Source organism: Nannospalax galili, unplaced genomic scaffold (assembly GCF_000622305.1).
Source record: "Nannospalax galili isolate Female #2095 unplaced genomic scaffold, S.galili_v1.0 scaffold433, whole genome shotgun sequence".
NCBI lineage: Eukaryota > Metazoa > Chordata > Mammalia > Rodentia > Spalacidae > Nannospalax > Nannospalax galili.
The window spans coordinates 2,167,740-2,179,502 of NW_008338715.1; the positions used below are offsets into that span (position 1 = coordinate 2,167,740).

The 11,763-nt window shown below is 33.5% G+C and overlaps 1 pseudogene; it reads left to right on the forward strand.

Annotated features, from left to right (window-relative positions):
- The window catches only part of LOC103734404, a 30,152-nt pseudogene extending 25,516 nt beyond the window's left edge, over positions 1-4,636 (forward strand).
- The last annotated feature ends 7,127 nt before the right edge of the window (positions 4,637-11,763 follow it).

An 11,763-nucleotide genomic window follows, 5' to 3' on the forward strand; every position in this document is an offset into this window, starting at 1 on the left:
GTTACAGACAGTTGTTAGCTGCCATGTGGGTGCTGGGATTCGAACCCAGGTCTTCTGTAAGAACAACCAGTGTTCTTAACTGTTGAGCTATCTCTCCAACCATTCAGTAGACTTTTAAAATAACACATTAACCTATGGTTTTTCACATACTTTAAAGCACTATTTGTCTTTTTTCCTCTCTGTCCCCTGGTATACCCATTCATCTTCCCTCCACAGTTAAACTGCCCTTAATTAGCACCATTTCCTGCTTGATAATACCTGTGTCCTACATTCACCCTCTCTTGAGCATCTTGTTTTTCCCTTTCTTCCATGATTCCTATTTACTTTCCTAGCTTTGGGATGTACACTCACAGGTAAGGATTTGAAGCCAGAATCCACAAATGAGGGAGAAGATGAGTTGCTTGCTTTTTTGAGTCTGTGTTACATTACTCAGTTGAACAAATTCTGTTTCTATTCATTTACCTGAAATTCTATAATTCTTTGTTTTACAGCCTAAATAGAACTCCATTGTGCAAATGTACCACATTTTCATTATCTGTTCATTGATGAGGGACATTTAGGTTGTTTCCATTTCCAAGATGTTATGAAAATATTAATGAGTAAGCATCTCCCTAGGAGGCTGCTGACTCTGGGTATATGAAAAGAAGTGGTATACATGGGTCACACTGTAGATTTCTTTTAGCTTTTTGAGAATTTTAAAAAAATATTTTAATTGAATTTTTGTAATTTTCATACAATATACTTTTGTGGTATGTAGATTCCCTTCCTACCTTCACTTCCCTCTATGCTGATTTCTATAGTGGCTGAACAAGTTTTCATTCCCACCAGTATGACATTTCCTCTTATCAACATTCTCTCCTGCATTCGTTCTCAGTTGTTTAATTTTTTATTAAATATTTTTTATCTTATTGACATAAGTGTTTTGCCTGTATGTAAGTAAGTGCATTATATGCCTGTAATGTCCAAGGAGGCAGGAAGAGGGCATCAATTTAGAACTTGAGTTGCAAATGGTTGTTAGCTGCCATGTAGGTGCTTCAACTGAACTTGTGTTATTTGCAAGAGCAGCCATTGCTCTTAACTGCTGCACCATTTCTCTAGCCCCTGTTGTCAGTTGTTTTCTTGGCCTTATCCATTCTAATTAAGATAATGTGAAATCTTAAAAGACTTTTATAGGCTGGGCACGGTGGCACACACCTTTAATCCCATCACTAGGGAGGCACAGGCAGATGAATCTCTGTGAGTTCAAGGCCAGCCTCATCTACATAGTGAGTTCCAGGACAGCTGGGGCTACAGGGAGACCCTGTCCCAAAAAGACCAAAAAAAAAAAAAAAAAAAAACTTTTAATTTGCATTACCCTAATTACTAGGGATGTTGAACACCTTTTAAGCTATTAATTCACCATTTTTATTTCTTCTTTTAAGAAAGCTATATTCAGATCTGTAGCCCATTTTTATTTGAACTACGTTTTTTGGTTTATATTTGTGTTTATTTTTATTATTTGTTTTCTTTTGAGGTCTCCAGATATTCAAAAATTGTCCCTCTATCACATATTTAGCTGACAAAATTCTATGTCACTCTGTGTGTTTCTTATTTACTGGACTGATTGCTTCCTTGTCTGTGCAGAAACTTTTTAGTTTAATTATGTCTCATTTGTCGATTTTTGACCTTAATTCCTGAGCAAATATAATAGGATTTACAATGTCCTTATATATATCTGTATCCTATAGGGTATTATCTATATTTTGACACAACAGTTTCAATGCTTCAGGTTTTATTGAGGTCTTGGTCCATTTGGATTTGTTTTCTGTGCAAGGTGTAAACAGGGCTCTAATTTCTTTCTTTTACATGAAGACAATTAGTTTTCCCAGCACTATTTGTTGAAGACACTGTCTGCCCCAGTGTGTATTTTTTGTCACCTTTGTTAATTATCAGTTTGCTGTAACTATGAATTCATGTTTGGGTTTTCTATTTTGTTTCATTGATCTACATGTCTGTTTCTGCGCCAATACCATGATGTTTGTATTATGCGGTATCTGTAATACATCTTGAAATGTGGTATGGTAATCCCTTCAGCATTGCTTTTTGTGCTAAGGATGGCTTTGGCTATCCAGAAACTTTTGTGCTGCTATATGGATTTTGGGATTTTTTTTTTCTATTTCTGTTGAGAATGTCAGGGGGACTTTAATGTGGTTTACATTGAATCTATAAATTGCTTTCAGTAGAATTGTTGTTTTCACAATATTAATTATACCAATCCATGAACATGAGAGAGTATTCCATCTTCTAGTGTTTTCTTCAGTATGTTTCTACAAATATTGGACCCGGAAATTTTCAGTTTAAAGGCTTTGTATTACTTTTTCATCTCCTTTTTTTTTTGTATTGGTCTATTTAAGTTATTGATCTTGTCTTGGTTTAATGTTGGTGATTTGGTTGTATCTAAAAATTCATCTACTATTTTTAAATTTTCCAATTTGATGGACTTTGGTTGGTTGGTTGTTTGGCGTGTTTCCCAAGACAGGTCTCTGTAAAGTTTTAGCTTTCCTCAAACTCACTATGTAGAACAGGATGGCTTCAAACTCACAAAGATCCTGCCTACCTTTGACTCCCAATCCCTGGGATTAAATGCATGTCACACCATTCCACAGGCTTGGAATGTGTGTTTTAAAAATATTCCCTTATAATATTCTGGGTTAATTTATTTTCTGTTGTAATATTTCCCATTTCATCTCTGATAGTGTTGGTTTCATTAAGCTCTTTCTTTCTTTTGATTAATTGTCCTAAGAGTCTATCAATCCTTTTTATCTCTTCAAAGAACCAGCTCTAGCATCATTGATTCATTGTATTATTTTATTTGTTTCTATTTCATTGATTTTCTTTAGATTTTTATTATTTCTTCTCATGTACTGTATTTGTAATTGGTTTGTTCTTTTCTCAGATTCTATTGGTGTATCATTAAGTCATTTATTTGTGTTCTCCTAATTTTTAAAATGGAGGTTCTTAGAGCTATGGATTTTCCACATAGGACTGCTTTTAGTGTATTTTAGAGAGCTTCTTTGTATTTTGTAGTGGTTAGATTTTCAGTTAATGACAGGAATATTTTTATTTCCTTCTTGATTTCTTCTTTGACCTCTTCATCATTTGGTAGTATAATTTTTTATTCTCCTTAAGTTTATTTACTTAATACAGATTCTTTTGTGTAATTATTAGAGATTTTTTTTGCTACTGAGTTTTTGCTTTATTTTCTTGTGGTCAGATTAAAGACATGGAATTCTTTCAAATTTTCTGTATATATTAAGATTTCTTTTTTAGCCCAGTCTGATGTGTTCTCTTTTAGAGTTACTTCCAAGGGCTGCTGAGTGGAATTTTTACTCTTGTGCTTGAGCTAAGTATTAGTAGATGTTTGTTAGGTCCACTTGACATATGATGACATCATTGAATTCACATTTTCTCTGTTTCTTCTATGTCTAGATGTCCCTTCTATTGGAGAATGTGGTATAGTAAAGTCACCTATTATTACAGAGTGGTATTTATCTGTGTCTTGTAGTCTACTGGTAATTTTTTCTGAAACTGGGAGTGCCATATGTTGGTGCATGTATGTTTATGATTTGAATATCTCCTGTTGATTGTTTGCTTGATCAGAATGAAATATCCTTCTTTATAGTTTCTGATTAATGTTAGTTTGCAGTCTACTCTGTCAGATATCTGCACAATATTTTGAAAGTGAATATATTTTGAAAGATAATGATTACACAAAAATTATGATTATTTTAATCGTTTACCATTGGTAACTGCAAATATATCAGTCTATTTTGAGTTTCAGCTTATACAGATTTTGAGTATAAGCACAAAAATAAGATGCAAAAATACCACATACTCTAATATTACCAAATATTTTTCTACTCAGTTTACGTCATTGTCTGCCATGATGGTTGTTTCTAATTCAATATGTGATTAGAATCATCTGACTATGGCATTTCAACTGAGGACTTGTTCTGTTTTTCTTAACTGATATGTGATGGCTAACCCCAAATGTTGGTGCCATCTTCTGGTAACAGTCCAAATAAAAAAGAGAATGGCAGATGAGAGATTAATCACCTCTTGCTCTTTTGGCTTTTGCTCTTGTCACCAAGTTGATTTTTTTCCTGTTGTTGCTGCTTTTGATTCCTTCACTGACATCAGCACCAGCATTCATAGGTTTCCATTCTTGACTAAGGACCAGCTGCTCTTCAGAAACTCTCCATGTTTTGGGTGCCAAACTGGGACTGGTGAGGCACTCAACCTTGTGGAATGAGCAACTACTAAATTTGCTGCCCCCAAAGTATGGCACAAGCACTGTGGTTCTCTTTCAACTGTTCATACATCCAGCCTCAAGGACTGAGTAGCTACCTAGATCTCAGGCTTCAGGTATGAGAAAACTATTGTTACTATCGCAACATTTGATGATTTAATAAATATTTTAAATATTTTTATGCATATTCATTTGATCAATTCTGTTCCTTTAGAGAACATTGATTAATATATTATTATTTGTGATAACTTTTACACCTTCAAACATTTATAATCTCTTCAGAAAACTACATTTGTACACATAGCATTTTCCTATACAAACTTGGACCCTTTCACTGTCCTTGCATAATGAAAATTATCTTTCATTTATATATCATTGCATCTAAGTGGTATTTCTTGTCTATTGTTTTTTTTCTTATTCTCAAAAATTTGTTCCAGGCATTGTAAACTTAATGCTTTAAGTTGTCTGTAACAAATTTGATACTTATAATCTTGTAGATTCCTTAGATTTCAGAATTCATAACTTGAACTACTTGTAATATAAATATTTATGATAACAAAAAAGAAAACAAAAAATTAACTGAAAAACATGCATGGATCATTTTACAATACTAAAGGAAGTTAGCATATTTTAGGTATTTGTCTAGTTTAGTAATACCATTACTTATAGTCACAAATTCATATATCATCTAACTTAGATCATAAAATTATTTCTTGTATTTTCTCTTTCATGTCTTTATGCAATTAGTTGGATTTGAAAATTAGAAACCCACCTCCATATATCTAAAATTTGCCTGCTACAAATTAATATACAAGCTTGGTATCAAATTTTTCATATTTCATTTATATTTTTGTTTGCTATTCAACCAAACGTATGCTACATAGTCACAAAATTAAAGTTACAGTCATGTTTTCAATTCAACAAATTTTGTGTAGTGCAAGATTCATATTTATCAGGTTATTTACCAAATATGTGATAAATTGTTAGTTTCTTAATTTTTTTAGGGTTTCACTTATTTCTAAAATTGGTGACATATTTCTTAATGGAAATTTACTAAGAAACTGAATAAGTAAGCAATTTCCTTTCCAAGTTAAGCATGCCCTATATATTGGTGGTACAGCTTATATTTTAAAGAAGAAACTCAAGATATAGATGTGTAAGAACTTTGCTCTCACGGAAATTGTAAATGAGAGACTGAGGAAACCATTCCTTTCCCTATAGCAGGTTGAATGTTGGCTCCAAAACATTTATGTTTTCAGTCTGCAATATTTAGACATAGCATTATTTGACAGGAAAACAGTATTACAAATACAATAGATGAAAGATCTCTAACTCCAGGTCCAGGGAATCTGAAAACTCCTCTGATCTCTGTGGGCACTGCAGTCCATAAACATGGTGCTTCAACACACGTGCAGGCCAAAACCAAATATATAATAAAATTTTAAAAAGCAAACAAATAAAAAAACAACAATTCAAATAAGAACATGGAAGCAAAAGAATAATTGTATATCTTGGAAGTTTTTATAGTTGGCAGAGTAAGTGTTCTTGGCCAGGATGTGGTCAGGTTGCTTATCAACTCTGGACTACTCTGTAAAGATCCAGGAATATCATAATTTCTTGAGTCTCAACTGTGTTTACATACTGAGAGTATTGTTTCTGCCTAATGATCACCCTTAGTTCACTACACAACATAATTGATCATAGTTAACAGTAATCTCATCAAGAAGACATCTGTTCAAATCAACCTTGCTGGGTTAGTTTTAGTTCTTGACATAAATATGTTTATGAGAGAATGTCTACTTTAAACTTCAAAGGAAAAATGTCAAAGTGACTAAATGGAATCAGACAGAGGGATGGGGGAGGGGAGGGAGGGGAGAGGAGGGAGGGGAGGGGAGGAGAGGAGAGAAGGAGAGGAGGAGGAGAGGGAGAGGACCAGGAAGCAGTTTCTCCTTTGGTTATCCCGGCTGCTTTCACTGAATATATCAGAGGTAGAGTTCAATACAGAGAAAGATGTTAGCCTTCCTTTTTGCAAGCATAAAATTGACTAAAATGCTTTTTTGGTTTGCATATATGACCATTTTCAATACAAGGAATGATTTTGATTGTAATCCTTCTCAACATGTACACACATACAAACACACACACATAATGTACACACACACACATACACACACATGAATGTATAATGTTGAGAACGGCTGCCACATCAAGAAAACAATACATGATGGGCACAGGTCCAGAAGTCAGAGCATCAATCTGCAAAATGTTGTCATTAGGCACTGCCTCCCAATGGAGGTATCCTGCTCGTTCCACATCTGGTTGGTTTGGTGATTCTGTCATTCCTTCCATTGTTTTTCACATTGTGTTTTTCTGTTTTCACCTTTGGCATATGGGAATGGCTATCATTCCTGTCCTACCATTAGACTTAGTAAGCACATAGTTTATTTACTAATTTCACATATTCAGATATGTAACATGTTTTATTCACAGGAAATTCATTATAAGAAATAGAAATTTTAATTGATGGCACTGGAAAAGGGAGTGTCGAATGTTTAAGGCAGGTTATCAGAAAGGGCAGTTTGAAGTCTCGGGAACAGCAGAAGCCACTGCCCCCAGATGGAATACTTCCTTTCTGTTAAAATCCACAGCTGTGCTCTTAAATTATTTTAACTGAAGGAATTGGGTTTATACAGATTAAATGAGATGATGATATTCCTTGCTTAATTTCAAATAACTACAGACTTGAATCACATATTCCAAATATCTATACAGTAAAACCTAGATTAGTGTTCAGTTGAATAGTTAAGGACTGCCATCTGTCCAGCTTCACACATAAAATTAGCTATCATAGCAGTCCTCAAAGAACATTTTTAATTACAGGCCATAAAAAATGGTCTGGTTTAATTATACTTATCTTTATTTTTGTTCTTACTAAACTAATTAGCTATAATTATTCTCAATGAAATATAATGCAGTGAAGAAGAGAAATTCAGAGTTGTTAATAAGTAGAAAGCATTAAAATCAATGTGTTATGTAATGGCATTTGTGCACTATTCTGCCACAGGATATGTGTGACAGAAGTAATGTAGATAATTAATTATATTCATGAAATCTATTTGACATTATATTTGTTATGCAGGGACTTCTTTTGCTTTCACTACCTACTTGCATAGTTTCAAAGCCCTTGGATATATTGGTCATTTTATTATTTGCTTTCACTTCTGGAGTGTACAAATCTATTTAATTTTCTTTTAAGAATTTAACTTTTATGTCTCTATTAGTGTCTATGTGGGATATGCCATGTGTATGGCTATATGTGAGGGCCAGAAGAAGGCTCTAGTTTTTAGATCACCTGGAGATGGACTTAGAGGTGGGTATGAGTTTCCTGATATGAGTACTGAGAAACATACTCCTGCCTTACACTCTTTTCAAAAAGTATTTTATTGCTTTTGTTTTATGTGTCTGTGTGTACTGACTTCATGCACTGCTGCTGTGGTACATACTCCAGGCTAGCCGGCTCACGAGGTTGTCTGATACTTTCTTTTCCTCCTCCAATCTGTAGAAATAATGAGATTAGAAATGCACGTTGCTACATCAGTTGTGTCCCTGGGTTTAAGGACCAAAACTTGGGTCAATAGGCACAAGCAGCAAGGACTTTAACGTCCTCAACCTTAAAACAGATAAAAGCAAACTCAATTACCTAAAATTCATAATTTGCATTCTTATTCCTCTTTTCTTAAGCCAATATAATACACATAACTTCATTAATTATTTTCTTAAAATACTGACTGCCATAATGTTTTCTTTTGGTATCAGCAGAATATTTTGCATCATAGTGCGATATCCTAGAATTAATGAATAGGAAGCATACATGCATTTTAATTAATTCCATCATGTATTGCAGTATTGGAAAAATATGTAGTAATAGCAGATTTCTATAATCTCAATATCCTAAAAATATAAAATAAACATTTTAAAAAATATTGCAATATATACAGGCATTTATATGTAGGTGACATGCTATAAACATGGTAAGAATATAATAAATGTATTGATTATGTAAATAATTTACTGTACTTGCCAATTTACTTTTACTAGCTAATGAAAAAAATCACAAACACAATATAATACAGAGAAATAAGAAGAGAGTTATTTAACATTCTAGAATATTTGAGGATTCTTTAGAAATGTTCTTCCATTATAAACACAACATATTATTAAATTGATTACACAAAGCAATTATTTATGGCAAATATTTTATTGATATCTGTTTAAACTCAGTCATTTAAAATTATTTCATAGTAGTATGAAGAAACATTCACATCAGTCAACACTGAATATAAATAAATAGGTCAGGTACCACTTAAGTATTATTAGAGGGTTTATTTTTGTTAAACAAAATCGGTAAGACGTAGACATAATTTGAATCACAATATTATAAGGTATCATTAAAAATAATAGCACATATAAAATGATTAATTAAAAACGACTGCCTAAAACTATTTAATCTTATTAGCAACAAAGTTTAGGGTCTTGGGAAATGTTTCAGTAGGTAAAATGCTTTACATACAAGTACGAGGACCTGAGTTTGAATGCCTACAACTCCCATAAAAGCTGGATGTAGTAGCACTGACTGTGATCCCAGTGTTCCTATGATGAAATTGGAAGTGGAAACGTATTTCCTGATGACCGCTCTGCCAGCTAGCCTGACATATGGATTTTTAAACAAGGAGACCCTATCTGAAGCAAGGTAGAAGGTGAGTACTGACACCTGAGATTGTCCTCCAAATTCTGCCTGTGATCCCTGACATGAATGTGCCCATATTCACACAACACAGTCATACAAAGCTATATACTCATACATGTAGACATGAGCTGGAGGGACACTTGCCTTCCAGAAAGAGATTTCACACAGTTCTTACAACTTGAAAGATCATCTTGCTGGAGAGATTGGAGCCCAGGCAATGATGGGTGCACCACACCTTAACTGGGGAATGTTTAGAAATGCATATCCCAGGTCTTCTATTTAAACTAACCTCAGGAGCCTGCATATGGGAAGACATACATCAAGGTTGGGAGGGTCACTGGATCTCTGTGTCTCTCTTGTCAATGTGGCCACATTTATTAAATCTCATTTTTCCGCCTTTTCTTCTTGAAGACAGGTAACACAACTTCATGTTCTGGGGTACAAACTGTGAGCCCAAGTTCATTAACACACACACACACACACACACACACAATTACAACAGATAATAGACAAAAACATTACATGTGGATTCACACTTTCAAAAGCACAAAGGATGGTGAATTAGTTTATGATGATATATAGTTTATTGCTAGTAGCTAGTGAGAAAAAGTTTAGCTTTCTGTATATGTATAGCCATTGCAGAAATGAATTTGAATGTAGGATTTGTGTTAATTTCCTAGGAGTGGTTGTAGGGATTTTATTGTTTTCCTATGGGATGCTATGACATATTGCAGGAGCACAATGTAACAGAAATACATTCAGTTCTGGGGATCCATGATCTGAACTCAAGGTCTCCACTCTATTTCTCCCAACCCCACAACCCCTTAAAAAAGAAGGAAACTTCCCTGACTCAGCTAGTTTCTTGAGGCTACAGATCTTCTTGAATTTGCAGCTCTCTAATACTAATTAAATTGGGAGGGTTCTTTCTCTGTGTTAGATTACATTATTAAGAATATCAGAATTAGCTCCTTTTTGAAAGTTGATAGAATTCAGCAGTGAATCTATCTAGTCTTTTTCTTTTCTTTACTGGCAAGCTTTTAAGAATGTTTCAGTATTATTGATTTGCTATAAATTTCTTAATATTGTTTTGGCTTAATCTTGACAAGCTGTAAATATCTATTTACGTAATTTATATATATTTATCTATATTTTCTATACTTTTTGGTTTTTAACTATAAATTTTTAGTACATTCAACAATGATTCTTAGTATTTCCTGTCAAAATATAGTAATTTCACCTTTACAATTCTAATATTATTAATTTGAATCTTTTCTCCCTTTTCTGAACAGGAATTTGGACATCTTTTTTATTTTTTTCATAGACTTAACCTTTTCATTGATTTAATATATTTTTCTCCATTTCATTATTTTCCCACCTTTTTTAATTTTGGGGGCCTGTTATGGTTAAATTTGGATTACATTGTTATTTTATTTCTTTATCTCTTCCTTTCTTCCTTCTTTCTTTCTTTCTTTCTTTCTTTCAGGTAAATAATTAGATAACAATCGATTTGGTATCTTTGGTTTTTAAATGTAAGCCCTCAAATCTATAAACTTTAATTACCACGTTAGCTATATTCCAAAGCTATTGCTATTATGTGCTTTCGTTTCATTTGTTTCTATATATTTAAAATTTTCTTCCTTTTTTTCTGCACTGACACAATTATGTTGAAGTATATATTTTTAAATTTCTGAGAATTTGTGTAATTTCCATAGCTTTCATTACTATTAATTGATGTACTTACGCTATGATTTGGTAAAACACAAGAAATTATTTTTATTCTTTTGTATTTGTTAAGATTTGATTTATAGTCATGTTCATCCTCTGTTTTATGGTATTTATTTATATGGGGAAAAGGAACATATGAATGTTAGAATGTGTATTCATGTGTGTGCCTATGAATGCAGAGGTCAAAGAAAGTCCTGAGGTGCTGTTTTTCAAGTGTCATTCTCCTGTTTGTTTATTTATTTGTTTGTTTATTTATTTATTATTTAATGTTTGTGTTTGATTTTTTGAGTTTATGTGCAACAACCACATGTATGCAGGATCCTGAGGAGGCAAAAAGAGATATCAGAATCCTTGTAACTGAAGTTACATGTGGTTGTGAGACACCATGTAGATTCTGGGAACCTAACTTGGGTCTTGTAGAAGAATAATAAGTTCATGTAACCATTGAGCCATCTCTTAGCCCTCAAATTGGCTATTTTGTTTGTTTGTTTTGCTTTTGAGACAGGGTGTCTCACTGAACTGCAACCTGAAAATAAGGTTAGGCTAGACCGGCTGGTCAGCAAGGGACAACAATATACCATCCTCTAGTTCTCCATTGTTTGCATTATAAGCCTGTACAATGATGCCTAATATTTTTATACTGGTTTTCTAAATTGACTGACAAGAAAGCTTCAGGGATCAATCTGCCTCTGCTCTCCCTATTCTGAATTACAAGGGCATGCCACCATGGAGGGCAATTTTACCTGTGATCTGGGGATTCAATGCAGAGCCTCAAGATTTTATGGCAAGCACTTTCCCAACAAAGCTGTCCCCAGCCTTCAAATACAATTATAATGAATCCTACCATTCTGAATTCAATTACTTCAGTAAGTTTATTTGTTCATAAAGAAAGCAAAGTTCAAGTTAATGCAAAGCAATCTTTTGAAAGATAACTGTAAAGAGGTAGCCAGAAGCATTACATTCGTTCTACATACTTGGATGTGAAAGAACAAAAGAAGACTCT